The sequence below is a fragment of the Malus sylvestris genome, chromosome 8 (genome assembly GCF_916048215.2).
Source record: "Malus sylvestris chromosome 8, drMalSylv7.2, whole genome shotgun sequence".
Taxonomy (NCBI): Eukaryota; Viridiplantae; Streptophyta; class Magnoliopsida; order Rosales; family Rosaceae; genus Malus; species Malus sylvestris.
Genome location: NC_062267.1, coordinates 9,854,666 through 9,871,713, shown reverse-complemented (window position 1 = coordinate 9,871,713; position 17,048 = coordinate 9,854,666). Strand labels below are relative to the sequence as shown.

General features: G+C 42.3%; 1 pseudogene; it reads right to left on the bottom strand.

The window, feature by feature from the left end:
- Nucleotides 1-13,630: 13,630 nt before the first annotated feature.
- On the bottom strand, nt 13,631-15,548 carry LOC126631723 (3,5-dihydroxybiphenyl synthase-like; annotated as a pseudogene).
- Nucleotides 15,549-17,048: the final 1,500 nt, after the last annotated feature.

The window sequence follows — 17,048 nt, the reverse complement described above, 5'->3', positions numbered from 1 at the left end:
AGGCTAAAGTCGATGAGCTGGAGGCTCATAATAACAAGATAGCGATGAAGAATGAGATCCTCCAAGAGCAGTATGAAAAGGTCTTCGAGATGCTCCACGAGGCTAGATATACTAAAACATACGAGCTCATCACCCCTGTGGAAGTCAATCATCAATTGGGTGCCCTCCAACATGGAGGGTCATTTGCTTTCGACATAGGTATCCCTGTTGAGGAGCGAGCTACTCATTGAAATGGCGACCAACATGAGACTTCTCTCAACCCATCTGCTTTGACCCAAAGCAGGAGGAGTGGAGGAAGGCACCTCCTTACAGGAGGAGTGGAGGAAAGCACCTCCTTACAGAAGAAGTGGAAGGATCAAAAGGCGTCTTTCGTGACTGTTGAGACTTTCTAAAGCAAAGTCGAGACAATCCTATCCATGTAAGCTTAAAGATCAATGACCTAAGGGTCTCTGAAAGACTAAGTCCCCTCCTATGTCCCAGGCCGACTACCAATATGGGGAAATGGCAATAAGTCTTAGAGAAACACAAAGGTATAGGGGACTCAGAGATGTTCCGACAGACGTACCTTGGAAGTCAGTACGGCAAGTCCAGGGAAAAATCACATGCTCTTGATCAAACCTTCCTACTTCTAAGAGAATATGGAGATTTACGAAAGAAAGCTCCAATGGTACATGACTCCACTCAGGACCCTCTTGTCCTACAGCTCCTTAAGGAAGTAAACAAGTTGAAGGCTAAACGACAAGCTAAGATACCTGATTGGAACCAACCTAGGCCTGGCCCTCTTATAAGGAGGATCCTCGACACCCTCTTCCAAGCAAAGACAAAACAGAAGCTTGGTCTGCAACTCTGTACTGGAAAGGAGGACCCGATTGAACACCTTAACCTCTTGAAGTCCACCATGGCATATCGGATGCACACTGACGAAAAACGATGTCTTCTTTTCCCTTCCACCCCCTCTGGCGGAGCTCTAAACTGGTATTGCCGTCTTCCACCTAAGACGGTAGACTCATTTGAGGAATTGAGGAAATTGTTTGTTTCTTAACACATTTTCCAGACCGATCGCTTGTACTCTGCGGATGACTTGTACACTATTCACCAAAAGCCAGACATGTCATTACGTATGTATGCTGGTCACTTCAGCCATGAGTATTCTCGTTGTACCGAGGCAGACGACAAGACTGCCCTCAAAGCCTTCACGACAGGCCTACGTGACTGTTTCTTTAAGTACATGATCAATCCCAACACTTGGAAGACTTACTATGAGGTGATGGCGTAGGCTTATAACCATGCCTTCGCCAAGGCAAGGACATACCAACAGAAACCTCCAACAACCATCCCCTATCAGCAAGTAGGGAGTGGAAGCCAGACCTACCCAAATGAGAAGACTTCAACCTTCCAAACGGCAGCGGTGCTTCCTTCTGCCTTACTTAATACTTCGCCAAGTCAACAAACATATCAATCTCAGTGCAAAAGGAAAGATTTCCATCCTCACCAGTTTTATTTTAGTAAAAGGAGTAAGGGACACTATCGCGATAACCAAGGGTATCACCACGATAATGCCCGCCCCCAGGCAATCAACACAGTGGGCTAAGCACGTGTCAGGATAGGCCATACCTCGAGGTATGAGACATACACACCTTTGAACGCCCTATGTGTGGCCATTTACCCCAACATAACACACCTGATACTGAAGCCAATGTCGAGGCAGTCGGGTTACAAGCCCATGAAGAACACAAGCATGTTTTGCTGTTACCACGAGCGTAACGGCCATGACAGCGATAAGTGTATCACCCTTCGTGATCATATTGAAGCTTTGGCGTGTGAAGGAAAAATTGATCAATTCCTCCTTCACCATTCAAGGGATAACCGTAACTAACGCCAAGTGAATGTGATATATTCCATAAGCGGCGGCACACCCATATCTGAATCTTCCAACAGAGCTATGAAAAACAGCGGCACACCTATAGGTTCAAAATCCTGATGGGAGTAGGAGTACTCGAGATGGTGTTTAATTAGAAGAAGAAGTCCTAATCCGAGTAGGGTTTTAACTCGACCTAGAAGGTATCCGGTGCTAAAAATATAGGAGGCTATGCATCGTTCAAGCCCTCCAATTCAACACACAACGTTGCCCTGCACAAACTATCTCAACAACTTTGAGATTTTTATTTTCTCTTTTCGCTGACACATCTTCCGTTGGTATCAATAGCACTGTGAAAGAAACCAGTGATATCTTCAGTCGGCATAGATAGCTCTGTCGCCGTAGAATTAGCCGATCTCGCAGCATCTTCTGTTGGCATCAACAGCACTACGGCGAGGGCGGTTGGTTACCTATCCAAGTCTCAGTTGAGAAGGATTTCTGAATCCTTATTGATCGAGGTCATCTTATTAGCCTTCTCGGTGAAGTGAGGTGTTACAGCTTACTGAGCTTGGCGCATTGCACGCCGAGTTATTTTATGATTGGATACTCTCAAGTAGGATTTAGAGTTCGACATTCAGACGGTCGAACCACGTTCACTATTAATACTTATATCCACTTTGAGTATTTGTGCCCTTACACTTTGGTGTCGATTCAACATGAGTTTGCTCTGACGAATACCATTACTGTGACCGAATCCAACGACGACGATTTGTGAACTTCGTAAGAATAGTAGCCTTGTCTTCAGGTTTGAGAACCCAAGAGGCCGAGACGTGTTCCTTCCTTGGTCGCAATCGCAAGACGCAGAAGTCAACCGCGCACCCAACGCAACATCAACAAATTTACTCCTCGGCCGAGCTCGGCCGACGAGTTGGCACGCCCTGCATTCACCGAATGACGTAGTTAGCTTATAGATTACTCGGCCTGCGCGCCACGTAGGCTTGGTAGTTTTTAGGGTTAACATTTTGGCACGCCCAGTGAGACCTGGTGCTAAACTATGAAGTTCATGCCAATTGAAACATGATTGATAAAAAAGAAAACAGCTATGGGAAAATTAACAGTCGATTTGCCAATTCAGAACATAGAACAAAGTGTGCCGCAGGCGCATAATCCCCTTAACGCCGTGACACCTGAGTCCACAAACGCGACTCGTCGAGAAAGGGAAGTTAATCTCGGCGATCAGTTTCGCAATCTAGAAATCCCTAACAGGAACACCTGCGTTCTCAATGAAGGATAATAGAAGATTGTGACGAGGATGGAGGTGAAGGATCTGATCCACTAACAAGATCGTTTCTTTGAAAACGACTTGACGAGCAGTCTCGGACGGTTGAACAGACGTTTAGTCGAGGAATCGATAAACTTCATGATGTGATACGCAATACCAGTGAGGCACAAACCAGATTACTCAAAATACTGGTTAGTAAGGTCAGCGACGGTAAGTCTTTCGATCTTGCCCAGCACTTGCCACCAAGAAATAATCTGTTACCAATTGTACCAGCTAAGTCAATCCTTGCTCGGCTCAAACCAATTAACTTGGAAAAAGAAGAAGGATCAAATAGTAGGTCAGATGGATCCGACCATAGAGTGGAAGCAACACTCATTGATATGACCGAGGTCCAACAGATGATCGATTCGGCCATGAAGAAAGGGTCGAAGTTCCCTAAATTTATACATCTGTATCCAGCTTATGTGGAATAGTTCGAATACCCTAGAGGTTTCAAAATCCCAGATTTTAACCTTTTTGCTGGAGAATCATCCTTATCCTCGTTAGAGCATATGGCTCGTTTCACCGCGCAATGCGGAGATGTCAATAGCGACTTTCACAAGCTGTGACTTTTCAAATTTGCGCTGACCGGTTCAGCATTTGCTTGGCATATCAACCTCCTACCGAATTTTGTCCAGAGCTGGGAGGAGTTGGTTGAGAAATTTCATGAGCAGGTTTATCGGCCAGGGATGGAAATGTCAGTGTCCTCATTAGCAAGGATGGCTCGAGCATCTGATGAGTCACCGATGGATTATCTTACCAGATTTAAATCAGCCAGGAATTGGTGTCGAGTACCCCTCCCCGAAGTTGCATTCGTCAGACTTGCTCTGAACGGTCTTGACGTAGAATACAAAAAGAAATTCTTGGGGGCAAACTTTCGGGATATGTATGAACTAGCCCAGCATGTCGAGCAATATGATTATTTACTCCGTGAAGAGAAGATTTCGAAAGCTCCATCCCGAGGGACGATCTACAAAAATCCCACTGTCAGTTACGCATCGACCAAAGGTGAATGTGTCAGCGTGGACGCAGCTGAGATAGTAATAGATAAGCCATATGTTTGCAAGGCACTAACTCAAATTGACTCTAAGGAAGTCAAAACCCGCTCGGCCACTGAAGAAACAATGAAAACGTCAAAAGTTTATACTTTTGATATTACAAAGGCCGATGCAATTTTTTATCAATTGTTATCAGCGAAGATCATCAAACTTCAGCCCGGGCATAACATTCCCAAGGCCGAAGAGCTTAAAGCAAAGATATATTGCAAATACTATAATTCAAGCAAACATACGACAAATAATTGTGTCGTGTTTCGAGACAACGTCCAAAGCTGGATTGATAATGGCAAACTCAGATTTCCGGAGAAGAAGATGAATGTTGATACTGACCCATTTCCCACAAAAAATAGTAAATATGGTAGATGCTCGCCTACCTAGGGACAAAGGAAAAGGGAAGGCAGAGGTCGTTACAACGCAACGCTTTCTGAATCAGAATTCTCGACCACGTTTCAATGCTGATTTTCATTCAAACAAACCACCTACAGCTCTAACGGGACCCGCTATTGTCAAGCCCATGACAGATTACAGCACTGATGAAGAATGTGGGTCGGCGGTTTTATGCAGAAAGTGTAAAGCAAATGTCAACGCCGAGTCGAAGGAAAAGTCATCTCTGGCTATAATGGAACAACCTGCAGCCGCAACACAGCAAAAAGTGCTCAACGCAGGCTAACATCAAGGGGTTTTTGATAGGCTCGACCATAAAGTGCGGGTGGAAGAGACACATTCGGTCAGATGGCGCCTCTATTTTGATGCTCCATTTTATGACGAAGATTATTACATACACAATTCTAGCAGCTCGGAATCAGTGTAGAGCCAAAAAACTTTCAAACATCCCGAACCTCGAGACCAGCGTTGGTATACATATCACTCTTCGAAAGGTGTCTACACTTCACTATCCAAATCCCAGAAACGTCGGCACCAAATAATAGACTGCATGGCCCGCCGACGGGTAGCCCAAGAAACTTCAGTCCCTAAATGGCGACCGAAGGAAACAGTTGCCAATGATGATGAATGACCATCTCCAACTATTATAACATAGCTGGTTCAAGGGAAACCGCTGGTCAATCGGCTGGTCAATCGACATGTTGAAACCATATTTGAGGAGGCTGATAAACGGATCAAACTTCTTCTTCGGCCCGGGGAAATGAAGGCATGCTTCAAGAATTTCAGGCAAAAAGCTGAAAGCAAACTGTCTCCCCCAGCCCTACAAGAATCTTTGATCAAAATTCGACGGAATTTACATCCACCATTCCTCGAGGAGGCCTTGGAATATATGCGAAAGTTTTATAAAAAGCATTCGGCTAACGATCCATATGGTTTGCCGAAAGCATGTCAAGATACAATCGATCTCGTCCTAACTTGCCTGAATGCCGAGCGAATTATTCAGAAGACCTCAGACCCAGGATTGAAAGCTAAGTTCCAGCACATACGAGAAGCTCGAGTCCTTGGCTTTGAAGTCGACCTATACACTGATATCGATGCGGTCGACCTTCCTTTCTCATTGGAGGACCTTCAGTATTTATGATACCACTTCAAAGTCTTTTCGGTCGTTTCTCTCTTCGGCCTTACGGTCGATGAAATAACATGAGTCGCACGGTTGGATGCCTATCTCGACACCAGGGATGCCCGTATAATGTACCAAGAACAAGCTCGTAACCTGGCACCAATCCCAGGCACAATTCTGATTTTAGACGCACCTGAGGCACCTGCACAAAACGAACAGGCTTCCGAAGAGACACCGTGGGAACAAACCATTGAAGAATGAGTAGATGAGTCTTTTAGTACAATTCCGACGGAAGCAGATGCCACAGTCGGTGACCAGGAAAGAGAAGAAGCCGAAGAGGATGATCATAACCCGATGGGCCCGTTGGTTCTGGATAACATGGAAATCAATATGGTCCATGTTTTGCCTGCTGATTTTTAGTCGAGCATATCTCAACCGAATTTCCTCGATGGCGACGTAGTTGCAGAGGAAGCCGGTCACATTGATTTTGTAACTGTTGCTGAAGTCGAGTCAATAACAAAAGATGACAACCTCAAGGCAGTTTTGGCCGAATTATTTCCTCGATCATCATCGGCCAAACTTCATCATTTGAAGCCATTGTATGTAATGACCCATATCGAAAGGTATCCAGTCTCCAAAGTTTTTGTCGACTGTGGAGCCACTGTCAATATCATGCTTGTAAACGTCATAAAGGCGTTACGTCGCTTCAATGACGAACTTATCCCTTCTGGAATCACAATGAGCAGTTTCATCGGAGACAAAGCCCAAACTAAATGGGTGCTTCATTTAGCGGTAAACATTACCGGTCGTAATCACATGACCACCTTTTTCATCGTCGACTCCAAGACCGAGTATAATGCACTGCTCGGTCGAGACTGGATTCATCAAACCAGCTGTATTCCTTCATCATTGTATCAAGTGCTTTTTTTGGGATGGTAAATCGGTCATTGTTCACCCGATCTATAGTCAGCCCTTCGAAGCTAACATGATCCAAGCACGGTATTATGATGACCACGTCGGCTACATCACCCTACAAAGTTTCAATGATGAAGGACGGCCAACTTGGATTTCTGTTAAAAAAGCTATCGAGGTTGGCGCCGAAACTGTCCACCAGGATTTGGCGAAACTTGGGTTAGCTAACTTCATCCCCGACCCCGATGTTTAACACCGATCGAGAAAAATGTTGGGCTGCGATTTCATCTACTATGGAACGACTGCTGGCTCATTGGTATACTATATCTACACAACCAAATTCAGGCGTTAACCTCGTCGAGTTCCTCGCCGAAGGAGATAATGGTCTTGTCTTATCTCTTGACAAAATTCAAGCTGCCCCGGCTTAGCTCGAAGACAATCGGCCCCAAGTCAATGACCCATTGGAAGAAATTAATGTTGGGATGACCGATGACCCATGACCTTTATTTATTAGTGCTTTGCTTCCCCAACGTATGAAAGTCGAACTTCGTGCCCTACTTGAGGAGTTCAAAGATTGTTTTGCTTGAAGCTACCACGAGATGCCTGGCTTAGATCGCACTCTCATCGAGCATAAGTTACGTATTAAACCTGGGTGTAAACCCTTCTGTCAACCACCTCAATAATTCTCGATCGAAGTGTAACTCAGCATCAAGGATGAACTGGTTTGTCCCTTGAAAGCAGGGTTCATTCTAACAGCTCAATACGTTGAATGGTTGGCCAATATCATTCCTGTTTTAAAGAAAAGTGGTGCATTGCGCATTTGCATCGACTTCAGAAATCTGAATCTGGCAACTCCCAAATATGAGTATACAATGCCGATTTTGGATTTGTTAATCGATGCTGCAGCGAATCATGCGATCTTATCTTTTATGGATGGACATGCCGGGTACAACCAAATTTTCAATGCCTAAGCCGATGTGCACAAGACTGCTTTTCACTGCCCGGGGGCACTCGGTACATACGAATGGGTTGTCATGCCATTCGGCCTCAAGAACGCCGATGCCACGTACCAACGAGCAATGAACACCATATTTCATGATTTAATTGAAACCATCGTCGAAGTCTACATTGACGATGTTGTAATCAAATCTAAATGATGGCAGACACATTTGGATGATCTTCGACATGCTTTCCTCCGTATGCGTCAACACAACCTCAAAATGAACCCTGCCAAATGTGCCTTCGGTGTGTCGGTCGGTAATTTTCTCGGCTTCCTTGGGCACCATCGTGGGATTGAAGTGGATGAAAATAAAGCACGTGCAATCATCAATGCTCCACCCCCGACGATGAAGAAACAACTGCAGTCCTTACTCGGTAAGATAAATTTTCTCCGCCGATTTATAGCTAACTCGGCAGGTAAAATGAAAGCGCTCTCTACACCTTTGAAACTTAAGGACTCAGATAAATTTGAGTGGAAAGACGAGCATCAGGCGGCATTTACGCAAATCAAAGTCTTCCTCACGACACCACTTGTCCTTGTCCTACCCTGGCGTGGTAAGCCTCTCAAGTTATATATCTCAACGATCGAAGAGTCTATCGGCTGCCTCTTCGCGCAAGACAACGACGCCAGACGAGAGCAGGCTATTTTTGTATCTAAGTCAAAATCTCAATCAACCGAAGATCAATTATTCCGCCATCGAGAAGCTCTGCCTAGCCGTATTTTTCGTCGCTTCCAAGCTTAGGCATTACATGCTCCCGTCGGTCACCCAAGTCATTACCCATACCGACATCATCCGCTATATGCTCACCTGACCAATCGTCAAAGGCCGAATTGGGAAGTGGACAATGGCGTTGTCCGAGTTTAGCTTGCAATACGTGCCCCAGAAAGCTATCAAAGGCCAGGCACTGGCTGATTTCTTTGCTCAACACCCTTCCCCATATGGTTTTGGGGGCAACGACGTCGAAATCGGCATGGTTGAAACGCACGATAACTATTGGACGATGTACTTTGACGGCTCACATACTTCATCTTTGGCTGGCGTTGGAATTGTTATTCAATCTCCAAACCACGATCGTTGGTATTTTTCGCTCAAGCTGGATTTCGAATGTACAAATAACCAGGTCGAATATGAGGCCCTTATCATCGGCCTTGGAATCCTTCATGACTTGTGGGCGACCTGTGCCTTCATCCTCGGCGACTCCGAACTTGTGATTAACCAACTTAATGGTTCTTTTTTATGCATGAGTTGTACCCTGACACCCTATAACATGGTCACCATCTATTTGGCCGAATCCTTCGATGGTATTACATTTGAACATATTTCCCGAATTCATAATACCGACGTAGACGAGTTGGCTCAAATCGCCTCCGGTGCACAACTCCTGAAGGGCAAGCCAGGCTGAGAAATACCTGTGTTATGACAGTTATACCCGGCCTTGGTTAACCAGCAAGTCCTCCGACATGACAACGTGATACGTACAAGAGTCATGTCCTTACCTTCGTTGGTGGACCGATAAAACCTTATAGATGTTTGCACCGTCAAGGCTATACCAGATGATTGAGGGGTTTGAAGATGAAAATCTGGAAGAAAGGGATTCACTGGAGAATGAGGGCAAGAAATTTCAGAGAGTTTGAAAACGTAAAGAACAAATGAGAGAATTTCGGTATTTATATAATTGTGGAAGGAAGGGCAATCGTTCAAAATTCAAAATGAAGGGTAAAATTGACCGAAGAATTCGCTAATCATTATGAACATTCAGACAATCCAGTTGAAAGGACCGAGGGTTTCATGTTTTGGGGGGCGCACAATTGCGTGTGGCGGCGAGATTTATGATGAAGGACATTTTGGCGTCTGCACGATGGTGAATGGTTCGCGGATCAAGGTGACATGTTTGTGTTTAGCAACAAGGTCATGATGGTATGACGGTTCAGGGAGCCACACGCTTTAAACGTCATCATTAGGGATTAGCCGTGTGAAAGGATGCCACGTGGTGTATTGGTCAGCAGGATCAAGATCGTGCAATCATGCTTAATAAATGCACCTCGGAAATAGAGTATTTGGACTCTGAGTATTAGTTTCGCTTCTGCAAGGTCGGAGCTCGACCAGAGAATTCAGGCCGAGGACCTCAGAAGCGAGGGGGCAATGTTTGGGCCCAAAATATTAGTTTGGGCCAAGTATAGAATCATTCTCAGCCGATCTCGCAGCATCTTTCGTCAGTATCAATAGCACTGCGGCGAGGGCAGTTGGTTACCTATCTAAGTCTCGGTCGAGAAGGATTTCCGAATCCTTATTGATCGAGGTCATCTTATTAGCCTTCTCGGCGAAGTGAGGTGTTACAGCTTACTAAGCTCGACGCATTACACGCCGAGTTATTTTATGATTAGATACTCTCAAGTGGGATTTAGAGTTCGGTATTCGGACGGCCGAACCATGTTCACTATTAAGACTTATATCCGCTTTGAGTATTTGTGCCCTTACACTTTGGTGTCGATTCGGCGTGAGTTTGCTCTAACGAATACCATCACTGTGACCGAATCCAATGATGACAATTCGTGAACTTCGTAAGAATAGTAGCCTTATCTTCAGGTTTGAGAACCCAAGAGGCCGAGACGTGTTCCTTCCTCGGTCGCAATTGCAAGACGCAGAAGTCGGTTGCGCACCCAACGTAACATCAACAAATTTACTCCTCGGTCGAGCTCGGCCGACGAGTTGGCACGCCCCGCATTCACCGAAGGATGTAGTTAGCTTATAGATTACTCGGCCTGCGCGCCACGTAGGCTTGGTAGTTTTTAGGGTCAACAGTTGGCTTTTCAAAGATTGATTTTGGTAAACGGTGGAATAATGCATGGTTAATATATATATATATGTCAATTAGGAGACAGCGGCAAATTCATGATTGGTGGGCGGGCCAAGCTGACAAGAATGGTTTTTCTCGGCCCAATGTTTCTCGAGCTCGTCCTAATTTTTCTTAACCGACCTTTTCTCGACCTTGGCCTAGTTTGCTAGTTTCTGAAATGTTTATTTGCTGCGTTGCTGACATTGGGTTTAATATATATATATATATATATATACACACACATATACATACATATATACATACACATATATATACATATACATACATATATATACATATACATACATACATACATACATACATATATATATATAATTAGCAACGCCATCATGCTTCTTTCATGATTATTAACACTCGGGTCATCTAAGATGGAGATGATAAGCTGCTCGGGCTAGACTTTAAAGGTTAAGTGCAGCTGTTGCTGCTGCTCGAATCAGCCTCTTCTCTGATGATAAGCTCGATGTTTGATTTGATGGGTGTTTGTTGAGCTCAACAGTAGTTTTTGGTGTGTACGTCTCAACCGAGAAAATACCATACCCTTGCCAATAAAATCTTAGTAGAAGTTGCCGAGCTGTTGTAACAAATAGGCCACTTTTTGGTGGCCATTCGGTGTATACACGCAGCATCCCTTCGAATAATGGAAGATAAGACCCTTCTAGTATGGTTTGGCCAATTTATCGGATATATATATATATATACACATATGTATGCCAACGTTTGTCGAGCTCGGCGAGCATGAGTTGGTGCTCGGCAGTGAAATCATGGGGTTTTTTCCATTGCATGGTATCTACAGTAAAAGAAAGATGCTAGTGGTCCAGTTGTGTTTTTTGCAATTCGAATGGGATCCCCACAATGAGGGCTTGGCCAAACTACAAAAATAAAAAAAATAAAAAAAAAAAAAATTGGCCGAATAAAAGATTGGCAGATTGAGGCCAACTTTGGAGCCTTGGTGCTAGAAAGGTAATTCGGCCATCAAACATATATAGGCTTTGGTGGAATATATAAACAAAATGTCTTGGTTTTAACCAAGCCATTTGGAAAAGGCCACCTTTATTAGATGGTAGGCCTTCACGTGGTTCCAATATTTCTATGCTTGCTTCAAAATGTGATGTGATTAAGACAAAGAGCTAGTAGGCTTCAGCCTATGGACATGTTTGGAATGAGGAATCATGATTTGCTTCCAAGTTATGTCAGAATACCATTGGGGAAGAGACAAAAGTTTTTTTTTAAGGCCGAGCTTGGCCAACTTTCAAGGTATACTTTCTTAGTAATATATATGCCGACCAAGCATATATAGCAACCTACATGTTCCTCAGCCACTTTTAAGACCCTCTGATGTCCTCGGCCAAGATGTAGTTCGTCGGCCACGATGTTGTTCCTAAGCCACTTTTATTAGTTGTGTCCGTACACATGCTAGCCAAGGTGGTTGGTCAATAATGGATACTCAGGAAATTGCCGAGCTAGGCATGAGGCCTATTTATTTTTAAGCCTCGCCGAAGAAGAATATTTGATGACTAATTTCCTTAACCTTTCGGCTTACGAGCCGAAGTTCAAGGAAACTGGGGGGTAAACATAGTTCTCAATCGTCGGATGGAAAATGGGGATAATTTTTTGTTATTGTTAAAGGATAATATTATGGTTTTTATCATAATAATTATCTTTTAATATGAATTATCTTGGCATATTCTTAAACGGGATGATGCAGATTATATCCCCAAGCAAACGGTAGAGTTCAAATTGATTTGGATGTCTGGCAATGGATGTGCAATTTGAAAAAGCTTAGAGTCGAGATCATCATATGGGATTTGATGATTTTAAAATCATGGTCTTGGATAATGATAGGATAAGGAACCTAGGTAAACTAGGTCTTTTTGCATGGTGATGGATGTTGTCGGATGGGTTTAAAAGCTATTGATAGAGTTTTAATGATAAAAAGCCTAGTGGGCTAGGCTTTTTATGAGATGTGATAAGCCTAACTTTTATTAGGTTTGAAAAGTCAAGGAAAAAATCCCACGGATCAATTTGAAGGATATGCCTTGGTTTCTGATGCGGATCAAGTTCAGTTCTGCGAATTAGAGTTGTAGTCGGACTCTACACAATTATCTAGCCGTGCCAAGCAAGTACACCAGTCCTATAAATACAGATGCAATGGCAACAGAAAAAATCCCTCCAATTCAACACATAAATTGCCCTGCGTAAACCCTTACTCTACGCGAAACCTCTCAATAACCTTGAGATTTTTAGTTTCTTTTTCACCAACACATCTTTAGTTTGGATAAACAGCACTGTGAAGGCAACCGGCGAACATCTTCAGTTTGGATAAACAGCACTGTTGCCGTAGAATCAGCCGACCGCGGAGCACCTTCAGTTTGGATAAACAACACTGCGTCGAGGCCAACTGCTTATCTATCCAAGTCTTGGTCGAGAAGGATTTTCGAATCCTTATTGGCAGAGGTCATCTAATTAGCCTTTTTGGTGAGGTGAGGTGTTACAGTTTACTAGGGCTCAGCACATTGAATGCTGAGCTGTTTTATGATTGGATACTCATAAGTAGGCTTTAGAGTTCGACATTCTGACGATCGAACCACATTTACCATCAAGACATATATCTTTTTTGAGTATCTGTGCCCCTATACTTTGGTGTCGATTTGGCGTGCTTATACTTTAACGAATATGATCACTGTGACCGAATCCGGCGCCGATGATTTGTAACTTCGCAAAACTAGTAGCCTGGTCTTCAGGCTCTAGAACCTGAAGGCCAAGGCGTGTTCCTTCCTCGGCCGCAGTTGTGAGATTCAGAAGTCAGCAGCGTACCCAATGCGACATTAACACATTTTACTCCCCGGCCGAGCTCCGCCACTAAGTTAGCGGGCTTGCATACAACCGTAGTACTCGGGCTATGCGCCATGTAGGCTTGGTAGTTTTTAGGGTCAACAGTACCTGATGAAAATTGGCCGCACGATATACGATGAACGGCTAGAATGTGAGGATCCCTAGATCCCCACAAAATGGATCCGAAGATGATCCTCTTTCGATGCATATGATCATCTGATAAGTAGGAATATGAGAAAACTTAGTCGCATCTGGTGTATACACCGGTTGTGTCATAGTCTCTCGCATCAGTGAAATACACAACCGGTGCATTCATACACCTTTTAACCCAAGTTTTTTCCTGTAATAGATTCAATGTGTAACACAATTGTCTCGATAGTGAATCCTGGTCCAACATTGATCACGATCCCCCATTCCAAACCTTTAGCAGTTGTGGCTTTACCTTCCTTGATAAACTTGTTTCTCATCTCATCCAAAATAAAGAGCACAAATGGAGCTCCCATGTTGCCATACTCACTTTACACATGCCTTATTGCCCTAAGCTTCATTTCCTTCAAACTCAACTGCTCTTCTACCTGGTCTACAATGGCTCGCCCACCTAGGTGCTCACTGAAAAACAAGAAGTTCCAGTCCCTATTCTTCCCATCAACTTCTTCAAAAGTTTTAGTCACATAATCGCAACATTTCCACCAACAAGTTTTGGGACTTCTTCTGATAAATAATACTCATACCCTATTTCACGAATGTGGACCACCACACCATGCTCTGAATTGGGAACGATCGTTTGCCTGCATGCCATGATTTCAAACAATGAACTCTCAGTTTCAGGATCTGGATTAGCCCCAACTATAATAGCTGATGCTCCATTAGCAAAAAGAGCTTGGCCAACCAAAATGTCTACGTGGGTATCCGTGAGTTCGTGGAAATACAAGGTGAAGATCTCGGCACACACCACAAAGACACGTGCACCCTCATTGTTCTTTGCAAAGTCTTTGGCCAGGCGTAGGACAGTCGCACCAGCATAGTAGCCAGCTACATAAATCATAGTTCTGGTGATAGATGGATGAAGATCCCATTTGGATCCAAATGGTGGGGATCCTAGGGATCCTCACATCTTAGTTGTTCATCGTATATCGTACAATCAGAAATAATTTGAATTTTATTATTTAAAATTAAACACAAATAGTACCTAACGAAAACTGACCGCATAATATATGATGAACGCAAGAAGCTGTGCGAAAGATGAGATAGGTGATCTTTGAGATGGGTTGGCCCCACTCTTTGATGGCTTTCAATGCTGCTTGTTGCCCTAGCTTTGGGACCTCAGCGTTCAACATGTCTTGGCTTACATCAAGTGATGGAGCTCCATATATGTATATATATTTGGGTTAGCCTTTAGCAACTCTTCCGTTAGGTACAAGTAACACTTTTTTATTCTTGACTTCTCACCAGTTTATCAGTAAATTAAGACTATTAAGGTGATTTCAATACTTTTTTTAATCTGAAGTGAACAATATTAAAGTAAGGATTTGATATGTATTCATTTCACAAAACATTGGCAAAGGTTGGCATAAAATTTTATATAACGCGAACCCTATACTCCAAACCACTTTATTTGAGATCTTAACTAACATAATTTTATGGACTAAAGTAAGATGCATGTACAAAGTGGAGTGACTTGAAAGCCTCATCAACGTTTCCAAGCTCTTTTATGCTTGAGATGACGCGTGTGGACAAGATTTACATGTATAAAAATTAATGACTATTTTTTAGTGTTAATAACAACATATATTTTGACATGGATATACATTTGTGTGGCCATTGCATCAAAACGTGTTTCACTTGACCTCATAAAACGTGATAAAATTAGAGTATACAACGCAAGATCAATTATAACCCATAGAGAGGTTAAAATCCTTAATACTACTGTAAGACAATTTTATGCATGATATGTTTCGTTACTATGTATAAGTATATGGTAATTTCACGCATATGCATTATATATCCCGAGTCGTACTTGCAAAAGTTACAATTACATATACGATCAAATTTCTCCTTCAAATCCGTTATGTGCTCCTTTTTGGTGACTCTGAACAAGATATCGGGATAGTCTTTTTGGTAGTAGACATTGGGTGGATTTGCAGTGCCAATGGCTAGGATTTTGGCATGTTGAGGCTCTACATGATTCTTAACCAAACGCGCCATTGGAGAGTGAGAGAGCAGATGGAATTGGGATTTTCTAAAACTAGAAAGAAGGGGAAGTTCAAAGGTTACAATGAAATGAATGTTACTACCCCCATTTTATTTTGGGGTGTGTGAACCTTTTTACTTCTCACACACCCTTTGTTAGTTTTTTCCCTTTGATCTTCTTTAATTCAGTCGATCCGACGGCCGCAAATTAAGAGGGTGTGTATGAAGTAAAAAGGGGTGTGTGGATAGCACACCTGTTTATTTTTTATAGCAATCAGAGATCGTATTAGACCCACTTCAACCGTTGGAGTAAAACTCAAATTTTAGATTCTAAACCTATCCCAACTTGCTCCAACATTGGGGCCAAATATGAGTTTTAACCCAAAACTCATTTTTGGAGCAAATTTAGGCCAGAATTCCCCTTCGGTTAGTGGGCTGGTCTATCATACATGTGCATTTTTTTTAGCTTTATATTTATAAATTCATTAAATCCAACGGTTAAAATCTAATATGATCATATCCTATGGTAAAAAAACATCTAACGGTCTAAATTTACATCAAACAGCTAAAATAATAAAAATAAATAAATTCTTTCATGTATTTCATTTTCTTTCATAGTGTTCCACCAATTTCATGGTGTCGGTTTAGTGATTTTTTTAATATTTATCAGAATCTAAATCTTTTGATTTAAAATATTCATAAAACTAAATTAGGATAGTCTACGTACTTGTGTATTTTTTTTTTAAAGTTACTTTAAGAACAAAATTTATGCTAATTTAATAATTTCGGGCTAAAAATTTAACCCAAAAGGGTTGGAGCAGAAAGCTGCTTCTAGTTAAAAAATTTAGGTTTTAAACCCAATGGTTGGAGATGATCTTAGCCTGTAGAATCTTTCAAAGTTGGGATATTTTTAATGTACATATACAATATTCAAACATTATTCAGGATTTCTTTAATCGAAAAAGTCTTTATCTTAGAGCTCCGATGGAAGTCCCCATTTAGGAACTCCCACCACTACTTTTGAGTACTCATTTAAGGACTTAAAGGGAATCTTTGTGTCTCTAAAATAATATTGCCTCTAATGGTAGAGTTTTTATAATAGAATCCCTAAATTTGAAGTTTTTATGATTTTATGTGATAATTTGATTAGATGCAAATTTTTTGTTTATGTCAAAATTTTTATTAATTAAAAGCATTAAAAACATTAAAATCTTCAATCAAGATTGTGGGTTTTGTTTTCCACTCAAGGTGTACATTTTTTTTGTTTATGCTAACTTTTTTTAAAGCATTAAAAGCTTCAATCAAGATTGTGGGTCTCGTTTTCCACTCAAGGTTGTATTTATATAGTCCCTATATGTGAGGACATACACTGTGAATCCGGTGAGTCCCTGTACTTTAGGGACTCACTTTCTAATCCATTAGAGATACATTTTGTCCATTTATTTGTTTTATACTTATTTTATACAATGGTTGTCTTTATTTAGAGATTCCACTGGAAGTGCTCTTACTACATTT